At 39.0% G+C, this 25,385-nt stretch overlaps 1 protein-coding gene across 8 annotated transcripts in view; it reads left to right on the top strand.

Annotated features, from left to right (window-relative positions):
* Positions 1-25,385, top strand: part of FRS2 (fibroblast growth factor receptor substrate 2) — a 117,869-nt gene that overhangs the window by 28,598 nt on the left and 63,886 nt on the right. The window contains exon 1 of one of the 8 annotated variants that reach the window (XM_036298079.1): positions 19,831-19,854. The exons of the other annotated variants lie outside the window; for them this stretch is intronic. The gene's annotated coding sequence lies outside the window, so the exon portion shown is untranslated. Of the gene's footprint in view, positions 1-19,830; positions 19,855-25,385 lie in introns of those variants that run through there. 8 annotated transcript variants of the gene reach the window in all.

Here is a 25,385-nt window from a genome sequence, read left to right as displayed (position 1 = left end):
GTACCTACCTATATAGTTTAAGTTTAAAAAATTTGGCTCTCAAAAGAAATTTCAATCGTTGTACTGTTGATATTTGGCTCTGTTGACTAATGAGTTTGCCGACCACTGGCTTAGACTTTGATAGGAGATCATACAATATATCAATTATAGCACCATGATCATTTATATTTTAAAATGATCTTTGAAAGGGCAAGAGCTCTCCCTTTGATAGAGAAGATTTTTGTACTCATTCTGAAGAATGGCAGATAACATTTGTAGAGTGTCTAAAAGCTTCTGTATCAGTTTATCCTCCTAAGTCCTTCGACATAAGATGTTATCCATTTTATACACGAGGATACTATCTTCGAGAGGTTATATGATTTGCTGAAGGTCACTTAGCTACTATGTTATGGGAGCTGGGCTTCTTTCTCACTTAGTGTTTTTATTACCAGGGTTCTTAACTTTAGCACTGTTGACATTTTGGGCCAGGTAATTGTCCTGGGAGACTGTCCTATGCACTGTAGGATGTTTAGCACTATTCCTGTCTCTATTCCTGGCCAGGACTAGGGTGAAGAAGGAGGCACTAGGGAACAATATTAAGGAGTCACTCTCACTGTCTTTAAAGTGCTGACCTGGCATTTAATCCTCACAATATCTGAGAAGGTTCTCCCATGCCAGCCTATTGCTTTTAGGTTTTGAGTCAGTAAATCCCCTAGGCTTTTGGCTGTTCCTTGGGAGCTGAAGAGCATTAATGAGCACGAACTTTTTGCATCATTTGCCTCTGTCATCCAAGAACACATAGTCTTGGGCAAAGTGACTAATAACATGGCATTTATAAGGGCTAAGCAAATACCTTCTAAATATTACAGAACTAAGAACCTTGAGGTGATAAGTTATAGAACAAAAATACCAATTGCTTTAACCTAATGAGAACTTAGAGCAAAAACTATACATTGGATATACTCAGCTTAATTTATTTTGTGCCTGGTGGCCTGGCACTTACCCGCTAGTGTTGACTTTATACCATTAAAATCCCATTTTTTCCCCATGGCTCTTTCAATATAAGTATATCCTTAATGGATAAATCTATTAATACCTTTTGATTAATTGGACTGTAGCTTGCTTCCTAAATACAATCTAGGTTCTCTAAAATGGAGTCTTTGAAAAATGGAGGATGTAATAAAGACCTGAATTTTAGGAGTATTAACAGTGCCCAACAGAATCATAAATAATATGCCAGATTTTTAAGTCTTAAGTAGTTTTGGCTTATATTTAACTTTCTGATAAAACACTAATATTTAATTTGTGATAATGCTATTTAAAAATTCTTTTATACACATAGAATTGTGGCTAGATTATAGAAGTCTCTGAAAAGCTGTCAGAGTAAGCAACTCTTATAGGCAGTAGGGAACCATTAAAGATTGTCAAATAGAAGAATAATTTACTTAGTAAAGGTAAATTGTAAGAAATATTATTCTGCCAACAGTATGTATAATGTATTGGACAATGACCTTTACAAAGGTTACTAGAGGCCAGGCAGAAGACATTGAGAGTCTGAGATTAGGATGCTTGTCCCATCTTATGTTTTCCTGTTTCCACCCGCTCCCAATTTTTGGAAGAGTCCACAAGGCTACATGTTTCTTCTCATAAATCATGAAGTTTTTAAAGAAATAGCTTTCTAAAATGACAGTTTTATTCATATGCAGCAGGAACCCAACAGGTGTTTGTGGATGAATGAATGAATTGTGGAATTAATGAATTAGTAACTGCTAGAATAATACACAAATAAAACAGAATAGAGAGGGATGAGCCAGATAATGCCTAGGTTTTGAGAGTTGTGTGGTGGTGGGGTGATCCAGAAGAGAATGGGTTTCATTTGGAGGTATTGAATTACACGTACTGGTACTATATTGAAATCTGGAGCTTTGCTGAGAATTTGGAGTTATCACACAAGTGAGAAAATGTGGGCAATAATTGAATTTCAAAATAGCCACAGTTTGGGTCAGAGCAGTGTTTCTGATACATCTGTTTTTTGAGGACCACTCCAAAATGTAGTATCTTTCTTTAAATGACTCTTTTACTTAAATACATTTATTTTATTAAAAAATTTAAAAAATATTTTTATTGATTTCAGAGAGGAAGGGAGAGGGGGAGAGGGAGAGGGAGAGGGAGAGAGAGAGAAAGATCAATCATGAGAGAGAATCATTGATCGGCTGCCTCCTGCACGCCCCACACTGGGGATCGAGCCCACAACCTGGGCATGTACCCTGATTGGAATTGAACTGTGACCTCCTGGTTCATAGGTTGTCGCTCAACCACTGAGCCACGCCTGCTGGGCAAATATGTTTATTTTAAAGGGAAACTTTATATTGGAACTACAAATGTCAAACTAGTATCACTTGCTTTAAATAATTGGCAATGAAAAATTAAGTGATGGCAACAAATAATTGTATTGAATTTTAGCTAGATACTGTTGCCTGTTAAATCCTCTGAGCGTGAGTCTACTCCTGTTAAATAAGAAAGCAGAAGGAAATGAAAAACAGTAAGACTTTATAATTACAAAGCTTGAGCACTTGACAAGCTAATTTTCTTATGACATGATTCATTATTATATACTAGAGGCCTAGTGCATGACATTCGTGCACTGGGGTGGGGGGGGTCCTTCAGCCCAGCCTGTGCCCGCTCGCAGTCCAGGACCCCTTGGAGGATGTCCGCCGGCCCGCTGGGCCTAAGCCAGCAGGCAGACATCCCCTGAGGGATTTTAGCACTGCTGTGGAGGTGGGAGAGGTTCTGGCCACCTCCGCTGCACTTGCCAGCTGTGAGCCCGGCTTCTGGCTGAGCGGCGCTCCCCCTGTGGGAGTGAACTGACCACCAGGGGCAGCTCCTGCGTTGAGCATCTGCCGCTAGTGGTCAGTGCAGGTCATAGCGACCTGTCGTTCTGCCATTTGGTCGATTTGCATCTTAGGGTTTTGTTATATAGAATGTGCCACCTAAAGTAGGTATAAATCCTATGCTTTGGGAGATACTGAGGTATGCCAGAGGAAGAGGAATCTGCTGTAAAAAGTGAGGCAGCTAGTGATCAGATCAATGAAAACCAGGAGAGAGTATGATGTCCAGAAAGTCTTAGGGGAGGTAGGAGTTTCTAAAAGGTATGTGTGGTGCTTTTGAAAATTCAGGGAGCCCTAGCCAGTTTGGCTCAGTGGGCAGAGCATGGCCTGCGGACTGAAGGGTCCCGGGTTCGATTTTGGACAAGGGCATATGCCCGGGTTGCGGGCTCGGTTCCTAGTGGGGGGTGTGCAGGAGGCAGCCAATCAATGGTTCCCTCTCATCATTGGTGTTTCTATCTATCTCTCCCTCTCCCTTTCTGAAATCAATAAAAATATATTTAAAAAAAGAAAAGAAAAATGTCATTGGCTGACTTAAAAAAAATTCAGGGGTAGGTTTGTGATCATTTGCATTATCAATATGTGATACTGTCTGTTAATATACACCAAGAAGTTTCTGTGTTCTGGTGGTTCTCACATATTTGGATTTAGCCAGCTCACATTGATCATCATATAGGAATTGATAAATTCTTTCTTGATGTGTTAGCAGTTTCATCTGGAATGAGTGAATGAAAGTGTGGAGAAGGCATGTGACAATAATGAGGAAAATACATTCCTGATTTTCAAATAAGTAACTATTAGAACATCCTTTGGTCATGTTCTTCTTTTTTTGATTGAGACTTAATAGGCTTAGTTAATTCAATAATAATAATTCAATAAATGAAATTTTTAGATTTAGCCACAAACATGAATTAGGCTGCTATATATGGACACACACACACACACACACACGCACACACACACACACTTTCTCTAAAGAGGAAGCATTTTCCCTCCCCTTTTGAGACCTACTTTGAGGAAATTTGATTGTATATCGTCATAGAGATATGAAAAAATATTTTTTCTCATCAGATGATAATCTTTATTTCCACAAATAGTAGTGTAGTAATAATAGTCCCCTGTTTTACAGTTTGGAAACTGAAGCCTCAGAAAGATAATGAGGCCTGCTTTGGGGACACATGACAGTAATATGGGGCTAAATGTCTTGCTGTGAGGAGGAAGCTAGAACAATGCTGTGTCCTGAAACCAGTCAGGTGTTCCAAACCCAAAGCCTGACTTCTTTACACAAATCCCTAGTTTTCTGTATTTTGGGAGAGGGACTGGTTGGTGTCATCATTATCCCTTCATTATCTGAAGAAAGGTGCAAACATTGTTAAAATTACAGTATTAAATATTTTACATTCAAGTTCAAACTACCTTACAACCTCCATGATGGCCAACCATGGCCTCCAAATCAAGAACCCCATATCTGGACAATGTGCCTCACCCCAATAACTGCAATGAACTCAGCCAAGTGCCACCTTAGAGATTCTGTCTTGGGTATGAATAATTTTGAAGAATAGTTTTGTAGAGTTTTTGTCTCTAAGCAATATACCAGGATATGAACCAACACTGGTCACAGATGTGAAAAGTACTTTTTACTTTTGGTGGGTGGGTTGGGGGAAAAATGACTGTAGTAACAGTTTATTTATATTTTTGTTATCATTAAAATGAAAATTTGTCCCTGACCTCTGAATATATTTTAGAAGTTCTTTGAATTTATGGTGATAAAATAATTCTAATTTTTTGTGAATTACCCATAATGATACATACTTTGTTGTTCTTTGCATTATAAAATTCATTTTAAAGCATATCTAAGAACACATTTTTTCATACCTTATTTTCTTTTTATAAAAGATAACATTACACACACACACACACACACACACACACACACACACGTTATTTTTTAAAAATTGATTTTAGAGAGAGAAACATTGATCGGTTGCCCCTTGCACGCCCCCTACTGGGCATGGACCCCGCAACCTGGGCATGTGCCCTGACCAGTTAATCTCGAACCAGTGACCTTTGGGTGCATGGGATGACCCTCAACCCAACGAAGCCACACCAGGCTCATACCTTATTTTCAGGCTGAATTTAGGTGGTTGGCCCCAATTTAATATTAACTTTTTTCAATTAAAAAGACAGTTTAGAAATTTCAGTATAAAAAAAATCATTAAATTGTCACATATGTGTCAATCCTTCCCCCCCCTTTTAATAAATGAAACAAAATCTAAATAAATGAAACACATAGTGGTGGTTGCTAGGCCACAAAACTCTATAATATACCTGTAGTACAGAACTGTACCGCCATCACCTAATCACCATTTATAACAGTGATTCTGTGGGGCCAAAAGGCATTCATGATTCCCAAGTGACAGGCCCACAAATCATTTTTGGAATGTACCATGTTTAAATTGGGAACTACTGTAGAAGTAATTGATTTTGGCAGAAAAGAGATATGTTAAAAGAGAATTGGATATCTCTTTTGCCATCATCTGCTCTTGAAAGTGTCTGAGTCTGTAGTTTATATCTAGTAGAAGTTACTAATATATTCTTGAATATTGATTACTAATGTATTCTTTTATATTATATTAGGGATTCTAAACTTACTTTGAGCAGCATTCGACTTAGCACAACAAAGAAACTAAATGTGAATGTGATCCCTTCTGTAGAAATATACCCTGCTGCTCATCAGTAGATTTTTCCGGTTCTGAATTTCTTTAAGCCTATTAGGATTCTTTAACTCTGGTTCTGCAGGGTGTAGGGTAATTGTATGGAAAGAGGCAATGACTTGAATTGGCTCCATTGACTGAAAATAAATTCATCCTAATCAATATTTCATTCATTATATTGTTTACTAAAACACCATTCTATTATTATTGGTATATTTACCAGGCTACAAGCATTCTCTAAACGGATGATATCACTGCAGGCATTTATAAAAGCCATCTATGAAAGAACACATATTTTTTGTATTAAAGGGAGATTAGTTGTTAGGATGGATTTTGTTGGTTGCAGCATGCCCAATCTATAATGTAGTTATTTCATTTCCTTTTAAGAAATCTCATATGTAGCACAATTTACTCTGAGTTTTGGTTATTGATTATTCATTCAGGAAATACTTATTGCATGCCTGTGTGCCAGGACAATTATATGTGACAATAAAAAAAACCTTATTGCCTACATTCTTTCAAGGCGTATATTAGTTTTCTATTGCTGTGTACCATTTACCACAAACTCAGTCGTTTAAAAGAACACTCATCTATTTTTAAAAATTTTTATTTATTGATTTTAGAGAGAGGAAGCGAGAGAGAGAGAGAGAGAGAGAGAGAGAGGGAGAGAAAATTGATTTATTGTTCCACTCATTTATGCATTCTTGGTTGATTCTTGTATGTGCCTTGACTGGGGATCGCACCTGCCATCTTGGCTTATTGGGATGACACTCTAACCAACTGAGCTACCCGGCCAGGGCAAGAATACCTTTAAAAATATTTATATTTATATATATATATATTGATTTCAGAGAGGAAGGGAGGGGGAGAGAGTGAGAGGAACATCAGTGATGAGAGAGAATGATTGATCAGCTGCCTCCTGCATGCCTTACACTGGGGACCAAGCCCGCAACCTGGGCATGTGCCTGGACTGAGAATCGAACCTGTTACCCACCAAGCCACACTGGCCGAGCAAGAGCACCTTTTTATTAGTTCACAGATTTGTTTGTCAGAAGTCTGGGCTTAGTGTGGCACAGTTCTCTGCTCAGGGTTTCACAGGGTTGAAATAAAAATGTTAACTGGGCCAAGTTCTTGTCTGGAGGCTCTTCCAGAGCTCATTCACATTATGGGCAGCACTCTATTCTTTGCAGCTGTAGGACTGTGATCCCATTTCCTTGCTGGCTATCAATTGGGAGCTACTCTCAGCTCATAGGTGTGGCCTATATTCTTTGCCACTTGGCCCCCTCTTTAAAAGCAATCTCTCTGACCTTCCAATCTCCCTGACTTTTCTGCTTTATTTCTGTACTCAGATTAAAGGCTTTGTATGTTTAGTTCAGGCCCACCTGGATAGCCCCCCTTTCTTAAGTAACTTTCTTAAAGTTAACCTAATCGTTGGAGTGAAATCCCATCAAATTCTCCGTCCCAAGGATTATGCAGGGTGTATGCACCAGGAACCAGGGTTCTTGGGTCTTAGAATTCAGCCCACCACAGTCCCCATTGCATGGGGGAACATCAGCAGCCCTCCTTAGTACATTTATCTGTGGCCAGAGAGGTCATGAGCTTCTGCTGTAGTAGTAATAGATTTCTCTTTGGGCTCTCTTCTAAGAAAAGTTTGGGCAGAAGTAGTAAGTGGTCAGAGTGGTGTCTACGTTTTCCTTGTCAGTGCTTAGGAGTGAGATGGGGAATGGTGGCTCAGGGGAGAAGGCAGAGTCGAAGGTTAGGTTCTCAAGTCCTAGTTCACCCCCAGGGCTCAGAGTTTAGCTGTTTTATAGAAGTGAGAATGCTAGGCGACATCTTCCTCCCCCTAAATGAAAATTAGTATTAGTTACATGTTGTTACAGATTTTTTAAAAATAGAAAGCTTTTGGGGGAATTTAAAGCATAAATCTGGGAGACTGAAATGTGAGTTTACTTAGGAAGACTAAGAAAATAAATTATAAGTTATAGAGGAAAAAACCAAGTCTACTATGTTAGCAAGTACATCCCTTTATAAAATATATTTTCTTAGATAGATTCTTATGATGTAATAAAATGTTCTTTTTGTTTAATGCATATTATAACTAAAAACATACATGTAACTTTTCCTTCTTCCTCAAAGTAGAATCACAGAGCCTGATGGGAGTAAATGGACAACTAGTTTCAATTACACTTTTTAAGTTGCTCACAGATGTGCATCTGGTTATAGAAAATTTCTAATTCTTAATACGTTTCCATTTTGCATTCTTTAAAAGTACTGGATCTCACGTGGTACCTAATATTCCAATGAAGAAATGGAAGCAGAGGAGTGTCGACTTTCTTTTGTAGTGAATGGTTTTTGGCTTAATGTTTTGGGAGTTTATTTCTGTAGGAACATTTTCTGCTTTTACAGTGGTGGGAAATTTCATGAAATGAAGGATATACATAATATGAATTACACTAGTGATACGGTTTAGTGATAAATAAGTACTAAGACTGTATTCTCATACTAGGGAAACATTCAGATTGGTTATATCAGTGAACAATGTGTCCCATAAGTTTTGATTTCTATTTCAAAATATACAGGTGGTCTTAGTTAAATCTAAAGAAGAATACCACTTAAAAGACTTCTAGTGGAGCATAAACGTTCTATTAGACATGGAGCTGTGTTTCTGCCAATAACTCGACATTTTGAGGACAGATAGCATCCCATTTCCAATTTGAGATTGGGTACAAAAATATCCTAGGGCTGGGGATAGGCGTAGTAAATTGCACCAACAAAAACCTTTTGTGTGTTTATGGTGGAGGAAAAGTCTTCACAGAGTGTGCATGGAAAAATGATACAACTCTTTATACTTTTTAGCACACTAGATGGTCCTCATTTCTGGTGGTTACTCTGTATGATTAATTTTTTAAAATATATTTTTATTGATTTCAGAGAGGAAGGGATAGGGAGAGAGCGATAGAAACATCAATGATGAGAGAGAATCACTGATCGGCTGCCTCCTGCATGCCCCCCAGCGGGGATCGAGCCCACAACCTGCTGTTTTTGCCCCCGACCAGAATCGAACCCGGAACCCCTCAGTCCTCAGGCCAGCACTCCATCCACTGAGCCAAACCAGCTAGGGATGTATGATTAATTTTTGATGTAAATTGCAAAAATGTTTCTCCATATGAATTCCTTGACTTTTTTTCTGTTTTCTTTTTAAAAAATTTTATTGATTGATTTGAGAGAGAGAGAGGAAGGGGGGAGCTGAGAGACAGAGAGAGAGAGAGAGATAGAGAGAGAGAGATAGATTTGTTGTTACAACTTATTTATGCATTCATTGCTTCATTCTTGTATGTGCCCTGACCCTAAACCTTGGTGTATTGGGACGACGCTCTAATCAACTGAACTGCCAGGCCAGGGCTCTGTTATTTTCATCTTTGGTTAATTAGAGTGCCACTCTCCCTTTTGTTCCAGAAGTGTTTCATTGGTTTTTCTTCTTATTTTTATCTTCATACTTTCTTTAATTAATGTTTTTATGGTACTTTAAGCTTAAATTTTCTCCTAGAGCTTTTAAAAATTATGGGACAGTAAAGTTGTCTTCAAATGTCTTTTATCTCCACTCTAACACTGTTTGAGTTGGCTTTTAAGACATGCTTATTTTGCATAAATTTATCTTCAAGGAGAAGAGTTACTTCTAGCATTAATACTTCTGGGAATTGTTTCAAAATTCAAAATTCAGTTTATTGTCTTAATGATAATAAGATTTCCAGAAGTCTGGTTTTTGGTCCTGTATCCCCAAAGAATAGATTGGATTTTATTGTTTTAGTGGGGCTCTGCGTCATTTGGTTTGATCCTAGATCTTTCAGAAAGTTATAGTTAACTTTTAGTCTTCTTTCTAATTTATTCAGTACTTTAGAATAGTACTGCAAATACAGTTAAGCTGATAAATTGGGAAAGTAGTGATATGCATTCTTTAGGTAAAATAATTTTAATGAAATATTAATGCAGTTAATAATGAATATATTTAAAGAGACTGTTTAATAAATGTTAATACTTTATGCAACTATTAGATAAAACTTTGTGGTGGCAGCAAGAAATATATTTTGTGATATAATTTTGGGTGAGCTATAGAAATTTGTATAGCCTTTTTTATAGTTAACTAAAGTTAAATGGTATCTAACTGTCCATTAGGACATATTTTGTTGGTTGATATATTTAACTAGTCTGATACATGATTATTGAAACAGACTAATTAAGACATAGTAGTTCATGTTGTGTGTGTGAGCAGGTGCACATGAACTATTACATTATCAGAGAATTAAAAGTAATGAATTCCTGAATGGCTAATGAAGTACTTCAGTGAATGTTATTATTCATTATTGATTTTCTGAATGTGATTGATAAAACACTGATTCCAGTTCCTGTTTTGCTCTTGATGCTCACTATAATTATTTCCTTGTTGATAGGCTCAGATAATATAATTTTAAATGTTAATCTAAGACAGACATAATCAGGAAAAGTATGCTAAAAATCACAGAACATATCTAAAGGTAAAGTAGAAAAAATGATCCATCCACCACAGTATGGCTGCTTAGTGGAGTGATTAAGAACAAGGCTAGTATCAAAGACTGCTAAGGTAAGTGGTTTCCTAGGTGTGCCTTTGGAGGCTGAACAGGCAAGTTGAGATGCTAGGCTAGGTGAAGGAGGTCACTTAGCTGAGAAAGTCAAGACTAAGACTGCTCTTCTACTCCAGGTACTTTGCTTTGTAATATGCCACAGCTGCTTTAGAGGGCTGAAGGTTGTCTCTGTGCCTCCATTCAAAACTTCCTACTTTTCCCAGTCACACATAAACACATATAAAGATATTGGATTACTTAAGTACACCCTTCTGTATACTACGGAAATGGGAAGTTAATTCAGTAGTGGATCTCTGTGGAAGGGCCAGGGGAGCGAGGGGGTTTCGGGTGGGAGTATAATAGGAGAGCATGAGACCCTCTAATGCCTTCGGGTGGGGGAAGACAGGAAGAAGTGAGAGAATATAAAGCACCCTGGCTCCTAGATGCTGGACCAATGAGTGTTTTCCAGTTTATGACAAATGTTAATCTGGTTTGGCAAACACTAATAAACATTGATACCTATTTGTAGATGTGGAAAAACTAATAAGGTCTTACTAATTTAGAGGAGGGAAAAATGTAGTGTAGGTGTTAAAAGTAATATTTTATTGTAATTCCCGAGAAAGCTTGTAAGTTTGTGACTAATATGGCATAATTACTAGTTCAGTTCATTATTTTACAGTGTTTCATTTACATATATTAAGTATGTACTTGCATTTTAGTCCCTATCTATGCAGCTGTCAGTCGGCGTGCAACCAAAATAATTTATTTATTTATTTTTAAAAAATATTTTTATTGATTTCAGAGAGGAGGGGAAAGGGAAAGAGAGATAGAAACATCAATGATGAGAGAGAACCATTGATTATTTGCCTCCAGCACCGGGGATTGAGCCTGCAACCTGACATGTGCCCTTACTGGGAATCGAACCATGACCTTCTGGTTCATAGGTCAATGCTCAACCCCTGAGCTACACTGGCTGGGCCAACCAGAATAATTTAGATAAAACATTGAAAAAGTTTTATACAGTATATGAATTCCTTGGAATTATGACTAGCTCTGAAATTTTCCTGAGTATCGTCCTCTCTTCTTCTGACCATTAGAATGGCCTGTTGGCTAGAGGACACATTGGAATAGTAACATCTCAATTTACTAGAAAGGCCACAAGGTTTTGGTCATAAAAGTTTTGTGGTTTAAATGAGACCCATTAGGCTCTTATGTATTGCAGCACACTTTAAAATGGACATTTAAAAAAAATAGTAGCTATAGTGTCCTAATGTTTTTGGTTTTTATGGGAAATTGAAGTTGATAATGAAGTAAGTCCAGTATAAAAAACTTAATACGTAATGTGTAGGGTAATGGATAGATGATAGGATTGGGAATCAGGAAATTTTAGCTGTCCTTATGTAATTTTGTTGCTAAAGAAAACTTTTATTTTTTTTTGTCATTCTATCATTGTGGAAGTGGGATTATAAAGCTCTTACTCTTATTCTCTCTCAAGTAATGGAATGAGGCTAATCAAAATTGTGTGAACATTTATTGATACACAAGATGTATGGTTATTTGTTTTTTTCCCCTTTGTTTTTTATTTTTTGAAGTTGTGGATCATTTCCCCTGTTTACTACTTTGTTTATTTTTCCTTGTCTGTGTCAGTTCTTTTTCATATTATTTTCCTTTTTTGATTTTATATACATTTGCCCCTAGAATTTCATTATGAAAAAATTTATTTAAAAAAATATTTTTATTTCAGAGAGGAATGTAGAGGGAGAGATAGAAACATCAATAATGAGAGAGAATCATTGAGCGGTTGCCTCTTGCATGCCCCCTACTGGCAATCGAGCCCACAACCTGGGCATGTGCCCCTGACCTGAATTGAACCTGGGACTCTTCAGTCCTCAGGCTGATACTCTATCCAGTGAGCCAAACTGGCCAGGACCATTATGAAAAATTTTAAATATACAGCAAAATCTAGAGGGAGAGAATGGAATTGATCTTTCTCCTTAATTCTTCAAATGTTTTTCTAATCTTTTGAGGGCCACCTAGTTCAGTGCCTACTTCCTCTTTCAAGCCCACTGTTTTCTTCTTCTCTAAATTTATCATTATCCTTTATATTTAACTAGAGGCCCGGTGCATGAAAATTGTGCACTGGGGGGGGGGGGGGGGTCCCTCAGCCCGGCCTGTGCCCTCTTGCAGTCCGGGCGCCCTTGGGGGATGTCTGACTGCCGCAGAGGCAGGAGAGGCTCCCACCACCGCCACTGTGCTTGCCAGCCGTGAGCCTGGCTTCTGGCTGAGCGGTGTGGGAACGCACTGACCACCAGGGGGCAGCTCCTGCGTTGAGCGTCTGTCCCCTGGTAGTCAGTGCACGTCATAGCAACTGGTCGTTCCGCTGCTTGGTCAATTTGCATATTAGCCTTTTATTATATAGGATAGTATAGTACTCAGTCATTTCACTGTTTTACATTGCTCATTTTTTTTTTTCTTATGTCTTAGCCTTGGCATCTCTATCACCATACACTTCTTACCCCTTCTGCACTGTAAATTTCAAATTCCCTGAATGCAGGACTTGCCTCCTATGCATTTCTTTCTCATATTCCCTGACATGTGGGTTCCTAGTGATAAATACTTGCTTTTCATTGGTTGCTGTACTTCTGACTCTTTTTCTCATATGATTATGTGGATGTACAATGTAAAATAACATGGTTTTAATGCTCTTAAGCCTTTCTAGCAGTTGCTTAATCATTTGTAAATGTGTTACATAGTTGATATGTAAAATTGGACAACTATATGTTATAGATCAGCACAGTCCATTAGTATTGTTGAAAGAGCTGTCTCATAGTTTTTATATGAAGAGAACTTCACTAAATTAAAAAAAATTTCAATGGATTCTGATGTAGTTGCTCATGGTCTTTTAATCTGTGCTTTGAAGTTTGTTTGTTTTTTTTTCTTCCTGTAATGAAATTCTTGGTTTTGGCTGTAGAAGAAATATGTTAATTAGATTATATTTAGTTGGTGAATTTGTGCCCACAAGAATGTGACTTTTAAAATGTTGCAAGTTGCTATAGTTCTTGCAGATAAGATTGTTTCCTGTTTTCTTTTGCATATTTAGTACTTCATATTTTTTTTCCATGAAGTAGCCTTTCAGTGTGTCCATTTGTATAATTTGACATTCCAACTGTATTTTCAGTTCTCCCATCACTGATGCTTACAAATGCTAGTCATTCAAAATGTCAAAATTTGGATTTGACCCAAGAGTTACAAATAATATAAACTTTTTATATAAATACATCCAAATAGATGTTCTTAGGGGGAAGGAATAAATAAAACATGGTATTTATGGAGTGGTTTTATACAATTAGGCTTTAGAATTGCTACATGCCCAAAGTATTTCTGTGAATTGCATACTGTGTCAGTTCATGAATTGTGTTATAAGAAAAGTAGTTAGTACTATTGACCTTAATACTACTGAAAATTCTAGTTGACAGAAATCAATATAATAGTTTGGAAAAAATGATGTATACTGAATTTAGACAGTTTTAGATCTTTCTAACATCATGACAAAATCTTTTTTTTTTTTTAAATATATTTTATTGATTTTTTTACAGAGAGGAAGGGAGAGAGATAGAGAGCTAGAAACATCGATGAGAGAGAAACATCGATCAGCTGCCTCCTGCACATCTCCTACTGGGGATGTGCCCGCAACCCAGGTACATGCCCTTGACCGGAATCAAACCTGGGACCTTTCAGTCCGCAGGCTGACGCTCTATCCACTGAGCCAAACCGGTTTCGGCCAATCATGACAAAATCTGCTTTTATCTCTTTAAATTTTTATCTTGAAAATATTTGTATATATGTAGTTTTAAAAGTTGAATAATTCAAGGATTATTAAAACAGTGGTTACCCATCTCTTCTTTTCTGACCTCCAATTCCCAATCTTTAGTGGCAATCAGCTTCAATTTTTTTTTCTTTGTTCTGATTTTCAGAGAGGAAGGGAGAGGAAGAGAGAGATAGAAAAGAAACATCAATGCTGAGAGAGAATCATTGATGAGCTGCCTCCTGCGTGCCCCCTACTGGGGATTGAGCCTGAAACCTGGGTATTACAGGAATGGAACAGTGACCTCAACTACTGAGCCCTACTGCGGGATAGTCAGCTTGCTTCTTTTTTTTTTAAAATATATTTTATTGATTTTTTACAGAGAGGAAGGGAGAGAGATAGAGAGTTAGAAACATTGATGAGATAGAAACATCGATCAGCCGCCTCCTGCACATCTCCCACTGGGGATGTGCCCGCAACCCAGGTACATGCCCTTGACCGGAATCGAACCCGGGACCTTTCAGTCCGCAGGCCGACGCTCTATCCACTGAGCCAAACCGGCCTCGGCTCAGCTTGCTTCTTGATGGCTTCTTTCTCTCAGGTTTAGGTTTCACCTTTCTTGGTCTTGTTAGGTTAATACCACTTTTTTTCCTTTCTAGCTTCCCAAATATTGTTAACTTCTTTCATTTGCTGTTATGTCTTTCTTTATTCTCTGTATCCTTATGGATTCTGTACTTCTAAAACAACTTTGATTTTTTAAGGTGAGGTATCAGGAAGGAGTCAGGTTAGTCATGCTTAACTGAAGGCCTGCTTTCCCCCTACATTTCTTATTAATTTTAAAAATTGGGGATTTTTTATTTTATTTGGGTTGGCAAGGCAGATTTACTTTTGCACAAAAGGGTGCAATGCACCAGCAACATGGCGGGCAAGCACACACAATGAGGATTCCTCTCTGCTTTTTATCTATTCCCTGACGAGTTACTGCACAGTACCCTGATTGATGGGCGTGGCTTCACAGTCTGGCGCAAATGTCTAATCTGAGTAAAGCGGTGCAATAAGGGAGACTGGATGTCTGTCAGGGAATGGAAAATTTGGGGTTTTTAAATATAGGTATGCCAAACAAAGGCAGTCATATAGTTATATTGGCTATAAACTTTAGCTTGATAGATGGGCACCTTTTTTTATCGCTGGTTACCATTGTGTTGGCAGGGGTTTGATTCCTGAGGCCTGTTGCAAACCCTGTAATCCTCTCTCCTCTCCCCCTAGCAAAGAGTTTTATGCAGCCCATTAATGAACTTGATATTTGGCACGATTGTTGTCTTCTAGTTGGGGATAATTTAATTCTCTGTTCAGACCCTGTGCTGAGGGAAGAGAAACTTTCTTCATTCATTCAGCAGTCATTGAACACTTGCTCATGTGCTTAGGCATTTTGGATACAAGGGAGAGTAAGGCATGGTTGTTTCTTTCAAGGAACCATTATCTGTTTATCATTTCAGTAATATTAAAATCAGATGTTCTGGCAGAGTGTATTCACAATTCTTTGACCCAGAATTCCATTTATAATGCTTTATAAAGGGAATAAAAATGTGCACAGAGATTTATATGTATAAGGTGTTCATTAAAATATTAATTATAAAAGCAATGAAAAGAAATGAATTTTAGTATTTCCATTATATTTTCTAGGTTTTCAATAAGAAACATGTTATTACTTACATAATTAAAATTTTCTTTTAAAAAATTCGTTCTGGTGTATTTTCATGGGCGGGTGGATAGAGGGTAGACCAGTGATTGAATTCCATGATCAACTATCTAAAAGGAGTGGTAAAGTGATCATATCATGGTAGAGCCTCAGTTCCATCACTTATTTTATGTATGACTCTAACATATTGGTGGCTTAAAATTCTATAAACCTCAGTTTTTTTCTGTGTATAAAACAGGCATAATAAGTAATTATGAAGTTTGTTAAATGAAGAAGTATATGCAACCTAGAAATATAAAATAAGAAATAGCTCAGAAATATTTGAGGCTCTTACTCTTACTGTACCCATTACTCTTACTGTACCTTATACCCATTCCCTCCTTAATAGTTTTTTTTCGTACCCTTCATCTAGTCAGTCCAAGTCAGGAATGGCAATGTTTGTTTGGTCTGACAACTTCCATTGCTTTGCAGTAGCATTCTAGAGGTTTCTGATGCTTTGCCAAGCTCCATAGAGCTGTCACCTGTTACCTGTGTTGGCCAGTTTTGAAGGAAGGGAAATAGCAGTACATGTGCCTTGGAATTGCCATACTTGCTGTAAAACTTCTTTTGCCTCTTTATACACATACTAGAGGCCTGGTGTACGAAATTCATACACGCGGGAGGGTCCCTCAGCCCCGCCCTTTCGCAGTCCGGGAGCCCTTGGATAATGTCCGACTGACTGCTTAGGCCTGCTCCCCACAGGGGCGCGAGCCTAAGCCAGGAGTTGACATCCTTAGTGCTACCGTGGAGGCGGGAGAGGCTCCTGCCACTGCTGCTGTGCTTGCCAGCCGTGAGCTCATCTTCTGGCTGAGTGGTGCTCCCCCTGTGGGAGTGCACTGACCACCAGGGGGCAGCTCCTGCGTTGAGCATCTGCCCCCTGGTGGTCAGTGCGTGCCATAGCAACAGGTAGTTCCACCTTTTGGTCAATTTGCATGTTAGCCTTTTCTTGTATAGGATTTTCTCCCTGTTCTCTTTTGGGTTTTATCTACTTTTTGTTCTTGTACCTTTAAAAAAAATGTTTTGGCTGTAACTGTTGTTGTTTTATAGCATGAATTATTCTTCATAATAAGGTAGTAATCTAGTGCTAGCCTTAGGTCCTTTTTAGCCCTGCTGCTTATAGACCTCTTATGAAATGCAAATATAGCTGGTTTGACTTGGTCATGACTCATTTAAGGAAGATTAGATTTTGTGTGAACTTTTTCTTCTTACTCCCCTGAGTAGAAAATTCCTGCTCTGTATAGTATAGGTAACCAAATGTAAAGGAACTTTTCTATAAGGGATTATGGTGTCCTTTTAGGGGAGATAGATTATGACCAGAAAATTTTTTTGTGTTAAATGGCATAAACTTTAATTTTGTTTTTCTGAGGGTATGTAGTAATAACAACCAATAAATTATAATTGGTGGTTAATGAAATAGCCCTTAGTATACAATGCAAAAATGATTTTACTTTTTAACACATTTTGGAAATTACATAGAAATGAAATTACAGACACCATAAAAAGGTTCTACTTTAAAAAAATATTTTTTTATTGATTTCAGAGGGAATGAAGAGGGAGAGAGAGAGAGAGAGATGGAAACATGAATGATGAGAGAGAATCATTAATTGGCTACCTCCTACACATCCCCTACTGGAGATCAAGCCTAAGGCCTGGGCCTGGGCCCTGACCAGGAATTGAACCATGATCTCCTGGTTCATGGATTAATGCTCAACCACTGAGCCATACTGGCTGGGCAGGTTTTATGTTTTTGGTGACTATCTATATAGATAAGTCCAGAGTATTTATAAATTAACATAAATCAATTTTATTTATATTGAAGGTTATTAACAGTTGGATTTTGAAATCACTTGCCTTGGATTTACTAATTTTTTGGTTATTTTAAATGCAGGCATTAATATCAGATGGTATTCAATTGACTTTATTTTGACTTAAGTTGAAGGACAAGCTAAAGTTTTTTTTTAGTGGGGGAGAGCAATAGGATTACAGTTTTATTTTATTTTATTGTCTAAAGTTTTACATATGTTTCCTTTTTCCCCGATTGCCCTCCTCTCACCCCCCAGTCATTCCCACCCCGGATCAGACCCCACCGGGGGTACATATATCCTTTCTGATTGATGTTTCTGGTTTCTTGGGATATAGTACTAGAAGTGGGATTACTGGGTCAAATGGGAGTTCCATTTTTAACTTTTTGAGGAAACTTCATCCTTTTAAAGTTGTTTTAATCAGATGCTAGTAATCAGAAGATAGGCTCCTTGGGTAAGTTGCTAACTCTCAAGACCTGGACTACTACTGTCTAACATAGCTCTGATGCAGAATTGTCAGGAACCCTAACATTCTATGGCATTCTCCCCCCACCCCAAATCTTTGCCAAATTCATTTTTTTTACTGTATTTTTGTTAGGTAGATATTAGACATCAACATACATTTCCAGTGCTTGATTTTTTCCCCTTTAATTTTATTCTGAAAAGACAATCACTTTTTAAAAAAATAAAGCTATGTTTGGTTTTGTTTAGATTGTTCTTTTATTTATTAAAACACTAGAGGCCTGGTGCACAAAATTTGTGCACTCGGGGGGAGGGGTGGGTACCTCAGCCCAACCTGTGCCCTCTCGTGGTCCAGGAGCCCTCAAGGGATGTCCGACTGACAGCTTAGGCCCATGAGTCTGGCTTCTGGCTGAGCGGTGCTCACCCTGTGGGAGTGCACGGTCTTTCCACTCTTTGGTCGATTTGCATATTAGCCTTTTATTATATAGGACTAGAGGCATGGTGCACAAAAATTTATGCACTCGGTTGTGGGGAGGGGGGAGGTCCCTCAACCCAGCCTGTGCCCTCTCTGGGACCCCATGGGGGATGACCATCTGCTGGCTTAGGCCCGCTCCCCAGGAGATTGGGCCTAAGATGGCAATCAGACATCCCTCTGGCAGCCCGGCAGCCCTCGGGGGATGTCCACTTGCCAGTGAGGAGCAGGCCTAAACTGCAGTCGGACATCCTTAGCGCTGCTGAGGAGGCAGGAGAGGCTCCCACCACCACCGCTGTACTGGCAGCCATCAGCCTGGCTTGTGGCTGAGCACAGCTCCTCCCATGTGAGAGCGCCCTGACCACCAGAGGGCAGCTCCTGCATTGAGCATCTGCTCCCTGGTGGTTAGTGTGTGTCATAGTGACCAGTCATTCCCAGTCATTCTGCTGTTAGGGTCAGTTTGCATATTATCCTTTTACTATATAGGATAGAGGCCTGGTGCACGGGTGGGGGCCGGCTGGTTTGCCCTGAAAGGTGTCCCGGATCAAGGTGGCAGTCCTGCGTGGGTGCCTGGCCAGCCTGGATGAGGGGATGATGGCTGTTTGCAGCTGGTCACACCCCCTTCAGGGTGGGGGGTCCCCACTGGGGTGCCTGGTCAGTCTGGGTGAGGGGCTGAGGGCCGTTTTCAGGCCGGCAGGTGACTGAAGCTCCCGACCTCTCCTTTTTTTCTTTTTTTTTTATTCTGGGATTTATTTACCTTCTATGGCTGTCACTGGAACTGAGAGCCAGCTTTAGCTCTGAGGCTCGGCTCCAGCTCTGAGACCTCGGCTGCTGAAAGCAGGTATCTGGGTTTGTTTGGCTTCTATAATTGAAACACTGTTGCAGCTCCAGCTCTGAGGCCTGGCTGGCTGAAAGCAGGTTTCTGGGGTTTGTTTAGCTTCTATAATTGCAACATTGTTTCTTAGCGTGCAGCTCAGAGGCCGGCAGTGGCAGGCGGGAAACCTTGGCTTCCTCCATCACTGGAGCAAGCAAGCCTTCCGTTCACTTCAGCTGCCTGGCTGCCGGCCGCCATCTTGGTTGGTAGTTAATTTGCATATCGCCCTGATTAGCCAATGGGAAGCGTGTCAGAGGTACGGTTAATTACCATGTTTGTCTATTATTAGATAGGATAGTTTCAGCTCTATATAGTGACTTGCTTCTGAAATTTTGAAAAAAACACATCTAATCCTCCAGTTTCACCCTCCCTATAAACTTTGTATCACATTTATATTGACAAAGTAATATAAATAAATGAATAATAAATAAAAAGTAAACGGATTTGAGCTTTAACATTCTTAACAGTGGAAAAAGCAATACTGAACTGTGAAATAGCCCTGCAGAAAAATCTAGCAGAGACGAGGTATGTGTTTTACATACCAAAAAATCAGCCTATGGCAATGAGGCACTGACTTGTTATGTATGGTTTTAACAAAGAATTGAATAGTTTTGTTATGTGGATTCTTTACTGAGTTGTTAAAACAAAAGAGTAATATTTAAAGCCTTTTGATAATAATTTAAACATTTTTTTACCCAAAAATGATCCTCAAGAGGCAGAGGGAATTCCTTGGTTATAGAACCTCAAGTGAAAAGCTCCTGCTGGAAGAAAGCTGTAGAGAGGTTTTGGGGACGTTGGAATAATTTCTGTTGCCTCAGTGGTAGTTACTGCTTACATATAGGTGTTTTCCTGTGTCATCACTTCTCTTTAACTGTGTTCCTTTGAAATAAATTTAAAATTGGTTAGACATTTCTCATATTCTAAATTAGGAAAATGATTATTCAAATTTATAAAAATCAGTTTTCCAAGACTGCACAGGATAAATCCATGCTTGAATGTGAACAACACTTTTGTGTTTCTTTGGAGAGATTAAAAATAATCTTTTTTTCCCTGTGGAGGTGAGGCAGATAAGAGTAAATCTTACCCCTACTTGATGTGTGTCAGAATTCTTGGTGGCAGTAAAATCCAATTCAAGCATATCATGTATTTAAAAAGGATATTGGGTAGAGCTCAGTGGTTCATCAAATTGTTGCATGGGTTAGAGAACCAGATTTAGGACTTAAGCAGCCAGAAACAATGCCCTAAATCACATTGCACAATGATTCCCACGAGGATGCCAGCACCATCTAGAGACAGACTGATGGATGCCACAGCCTGCCCCAGTGACTGTAGCTCTGGATGACTGTAAATGCTGTCACCTCTGCCCTGGACTTGACCTGGCTGCAATTATTCCACTATTAGTATGAGAGAGAATTCCTTCTGGTCTCCACTTTTCTTGCTCACTAGTTGCCCATTTCTAGTCTGGGCTGGGCATATATGTTTGGCAGAGTCCATGTATAGGACATGTGGGAAAGTGTTTGACCATTTGAAATTATAAGATGAGAGGAAGTTCTCAAATTTAAGATGTAGAAAACTATTTGACCTTCTGAAATCATAAAGTGGGGAAGTTCCCAAACTCATGAAGAGAAAGGCAGACAGAATGAAAGATGTTCATGTACCCAATGCTTTAATTTATTTTTGTTTGTTAATCCTCACCTGAGGATATTTTTCCATTTATTTTTTTAGAGAAAGTGGAAGGAATGGGGAGAGACAGAGAGAAACAGCAATGTGAGAGAGACACATGGGCACAGGCCCTGACTGGGGCCAGGGATTGAGCCTACAATCAAGGTACACACCCTAGACCAGAATCCAACCCACGACCCTTCATTGTGTAGACCAACGCTCTATTCACTGAGCCAAACCAGCTAGGGTGCATCTGATGTTTTAGCTGTGATATGTATTGAGCCTTCACTATGTGCTAGGCACTATGCTAAGGGTCTTACAAGATTATTGCACATCATCCCCACATTAGACATGAGGTAATAGGCCAAAAGAGAGTAACCTATTCAAGATCATAGTTAATCAGGGCAGAGCTGGGACACAATCTCAGAGCTCTAATTCCAAAGACTATGATTTCATAACCTCTGTATTAAACTGTTTTAATTCCCCCTGACATATTTAGCTCAAAATCCTATAAATAAATCTGTCAAGTTGACTCTACTAAGTTTATTAAAATCTTAAGTATGGCATGTATACGTATTTAGGCATTTTAAAGGTAGTTGAAAATTTGTGGCTTTAGTTTTATCTATTTTTAACTAATTGAATAATTTCTGATTCTTTTTTACATTTAGTAACTTACTGTAAGGCACTTTGCCACACACTTTAGCCTGATAAAATCCTGTCTCTCTGAGTATCAGTGTTTGGAAGCCATTTATTGAATGTAAGAGAGTCAGGTCATCAAGGAGAGGGGACATAGAATGACCAAGACCAAGGCAGGGCCTAGTATGGAAGACAAATATGTAAATAAGTAAGATGCAATGTACTAAGTGCCATAGTGATACACACACACACACACACACACGGGAGTGTCAGACAAATATATATTGAAAGACTGGGAACACATTATCCTACAAAGTGGTAGTTTTTTAAAATATATTTTTTATTTATTTCAGAGAGGAAGGAAGAGGAAGAGAGAGATAGAAACATCAATGATGAGAGAGAATCCTTAATAGGCTGCCTCTTGCACGCCTCCCACAGGGAACTGAGCCTATAACCCAGGCATGTGACCTGACCAGGAATCGAACCCGGAACTCTGACCTGGTTCATAGGTCAAGCCACACCGGCTTAGCTCAAGTGGTACCCTTTGTTATTTGTAATGGTTGAAAAACAATGAAATTTTCCCTCTGCTTTAGGAAAGTCATTGAGGCCCCCCACCCCCCCTTTTTTAAGTTAGAATTAATGCTATCTCTAGAATAAACCGTAAGTTTTAAGCCTCTGTACCAGTTTGTATTTTAAATCGATTGGTGTACTTCTATTTGAAAACTAAAAAAAAAATTGCTATCTAGGAGTTATAAACTGGAGCTGTTATTTAACTTGGGACATGTACAATTTGGTTTTGGGGAAAAGTTGTAAAGAAACTCCTGTAAGTTACTATAATGTCAGTCACGCTAGACTATTCCTCATAAATTTCTTGTTAATTATTCATTTAGTACAAGTCTGTCTGTACTGCAGATTTTTCTATGCTACCAAAGCAGCATTTTATAATGATGTAATTTTATTCACTTGTGCTTTTGGGACTAAATGGGCAGCTATAATTTTTGTTAAAGTGAGTAGATCAAATGCCCTTCCACACAGACATTATTGTAGACCAAGCATGTCAAACTCAAAGGCTAACACGGGCCAAATAAATGAGGAAATGAGGCATGTGGAATGTGGGCCACGAGTTTGACATGCTTGTTGTAGACTGTCCACTTGTGAGTTGAGTGTTAGAGAAGTATTTGATATAAGGTAAATGTCCATGACATGAAAAGTCATTTTTGTCCTCTTTAAGCATTACATTTTTATTATTCAATATACTATGCTTTTTGTCCTTACCTCCCCACCTGAACTGTTTTAGTGGACCAGCAATCTTCAAATGGGCAATAGTCCATTTATTTATTTATTGTATTTTTTAATATTTTTATTGATTTCAGAGAGGAAGAGAGAGGGAGAGAAAGATAGAAACATCAGTGATGAGAGAGAATCATTGATCGGTTGTTTCCTGCACACCCCCTACTGGGGATTGAGCCTGCAACCCGGACATGTGCCCTTGACTGGAATCGAACCTAGAACCCTACAGTCCACAGGCTGACACTCTATCCACTGAGCCAAACCAGCTAGGGCAATAGTCCATTTATTAAGCTATTAGGTTGAATCCAGGATGTTGGTATATACAGTTTCTTATCTTTTTATTTATTTACTAGAGGCCTGTTGCACGAAGAGATTCGTGCAATAGGCCTTCCCTTCCCCTGGCTGCTGGCACCGGTTTTCCTCCGGCACCCGGGACCCAGGCCTTTGCTCCGGTCGGAGCCTTCAGTCTTCGCGGCTCTGGACGGAGCCTTCAGTCTTTGCTCCACCGCTTCGCCCCTACGTATGCAAGTTAACCGCAATCTTTGTTGGATTAATTTGCATACTCTCCTGATTGGCTGGCAAGCATAGCGGAGGGATGGTTAATTTACATGTTTGTCTATTACTAGGTAAGATTTTTATTTTTCATGACATGCTTTTTAATATATTAATGGCATTATGTATGTTCAGTCAGCTGCTCTTTAAAAAAAAAAAACTTCACCAGAGAACATGTTTTTATTTATTTTTAGATTTTTATTATTTTTTAAAATATATTTTTATTGATTTCAGAAAGGAAGGGAGAGGGAGAGAGAGATAGAAACATCAGTGATGAGAGAGAATCATTGATTGGCTGCCTCTTGCACGTCCCCTGGTGGGGATCGAGCCCGCAACCGGCCATGTGCGCTTGACTGGAATCAAACCCAGGGCCCTCTAGTCCGCAGTCCAACGCTTTATCCACTGAGCCAAACCGGCTGGGGCAAGAACATGTTTTTATTGATTTTAGAGAGAGAGGAAAAGGGTGTGTGTGTGGTGGGGGCGGGGAGAGAGAGAGAGAGAAAGAGAGAAAAAGAAAGAAAGGACATTGGTGTGAGAGAGAAACATTGATCTGTTGCCTCCCGTACATTGCACCAACCAGAGATCAAACCTACAACCTGGATATGTGCCCTGACCGGGAATTGAACCTTCAGTTCACAGGACAACACTCCATCCAATTGAGCCACACCTGCCAGGGCCACAGTTTCTTATCTTTATGGACATTAGCTAATGATGAGTTTAATTAGTCATAGAAGAAATGTCATGCTGGGCCAGAGCAGTGAACCCTCTAGCCCCGCCTGTGCTAAAGAGCTACCCCCAAGGAAACAGGTTACTTACTGAATTCTGTCATTCCTAAAGGACTCATGGGACATTTTCTGTTCTCCCTTAACTTATATACTCAGAATTCATGCGTTCATTTAAACTCTTCAACATTGCAGTCTGTCTGGTTACATATGTTATGTATGCATTAAGTTAAAATACCTATTATAGATTTGTTGGAATAAATGATTCTGGGGGGGAAATACCACTTATAATGTGAACTAAAGTTCTGTCCTTACTTATAAGCTGCTGCAGTTTCTCCACCTGTAAAATATAAAGTGATTTCACAAGTTTATTGTTTCCTACTCTCAAAATCTTTTCTTTTATTTCTAATATGGCCAATTTATGAGTTTTGTCTTTCTTATCCTCCTTCCCAGCATTTCACCCCCCTGCATGCTACTTAAATATAGACTATTAAGTTCTTTATGTATAATGAAGGAGACACAAATTATGGAGGGCCACTGAATTCCTTTGAATTATCCGATGGCTGTAACTAAAAGTTTTGTGTATTTTAGGAGAAAGAATTATATAGCTGCAGGTAGAGAAAACAGGTATAGCTTATATTGAATATTTGGGATATGGGTTTACTGAAGGTTCTTTCATGTGACATGGATTCTACTTTTCTATTTGTTGGAAACCAATAATGGAATAGTTATCACTTAGAAGTGATTAGGTTAATCATGAATGAATAGTAAGTAGTGAGCTGTGCTATGCCTAACTTACTCTTACTAGTTCCTTAGACCTAAATGAAGCATATTCTTGTGATTCATCCCTTTAATGCTATGAGAAATGCTCACCTGTCTGAATTCAAATAACAGGCTCGGAGACACAAAGTATGGCAAAAATGAGACTTGTAATGTGGTCTTGCAAAAGCGGGTGTCCGGTGGAACAGGCTTACACGGAGCAGTGATCACAGGCTATTTATTCCTAGTGTGCAAGAATCCCTCCCCCGGTTTCTCATGGGCTGAGTACTATGGGTTAATAGTTTTACCTGTACTTCACCTAGGTCTTATTGCCTCCTATTGGGTTATTTAAAAAAAAATAATGGGCTGAGGCCTTTTCTAGTTGTCTCCACCTCCCTTTGTCTAGTTGTGGTGGGTGGATCTTCCTGGAAAATG

Source organism: Myotis myotis, unplaced genomic scaffold, assembly GCF_014108235.1.
Source record: "Myotis myotis isolate mMyoMyo1 unplaced genomic scaffold, mMyoMyo1.p scaffold_m19_p_3, whole genome shotgun sequence".
NCBI classification, from domain to species: Eukaryota; Metazoa; Chordata; class Mammalia; order Chiroptera; family Vespertilionidae; genus Myotis; species Myotis myotis.
The sequence above is the reverse complement of the archived record's forward strand: the minus strand, read 5'-3'. Positions and strand labels throughout refer to the sequence as shown.